At 29.2% G+C, this 674-nt stretch overlaps 1 protein-coding gene across 1 annotated transcript in view; it reads left to right on the forward strand.

The window, feature by feature from the left end:
• The window catches only part of LOC106678184 (uncharacterized), a gene marked incomplete in the record, with an annotated part of 138,425 nt that overhangs the window by 50,171 nt on the left and 87,580 nt on the right, over positions 1-674 (forward strand).

The raw sequence follows: 674 nt of genomic DNA on the forward strand, positions 1-674 counted from the left end.
GACAGGACTTTTTGAATGACCTGGTATATGTAATATCCTGGTTTATTAAAATAAATCAAAGGAAATTTAATAGTTTTTATTTATTCTCAGATCTAATATATAGCTTTGAAGATGACAAGGTTTAATTGAAAAGATTAAATATTAAATAGATATAAGAATTTTATTTTAAATTAAATATAATATTATTGACTTAAGAGTCATGAAATAAGTTTCAGGATGGGTTTTCTAGACAATCAGAACACAATGATTCTTAACTAAATTAATAGCTACTTTTACTAATATAATTAAATCCAAGGTAGAACAAACTAACCAATTATATATGCTTCTTTGATGACTGAGATTCTCGATGTCTTCTTTTTCAAAATCTCCCTTTGACAATAAAAAAAGGATTCAGGACCACCTGCTTCCCGGAGATATCAACTCACCCAGCAATTCCAAACATAGAGTAACTTCCTCCATTGTCAGTCTTTAACATTCACTTGTCAATTCCAAAAAAAATTGATTGTAGCACAACTGCTCTATTTCACTTACGATGTACATACTTCATTGATAATTGTTATCGTCTTCTATTACTTCCTTGATAATTGTTATTGTCTTCTATTACTTCCGTGATTAATTTGTACTGTAATTGTGGTAACAACAGAAGCCGAAAAATATCAACCCACCCAATCAAC

The sequence above is a fragment of the Halyomorpha halys genome, unplaced genomic scaffold (assembly GCF_000696795.3).
Source record: "Halyomorpha halys isolate HHAL.00 unplaced genomic scaffold, Hhal_1.1 Scaffold127.1, whole genome shotgun sequence".
NCBI classification, from domain to species: Eukaryota; Metazoa; Arthropoda; class Insecta; order Hemiptera; family Pentatomidae; genus Halyomorpha; species Halyomorpha halys.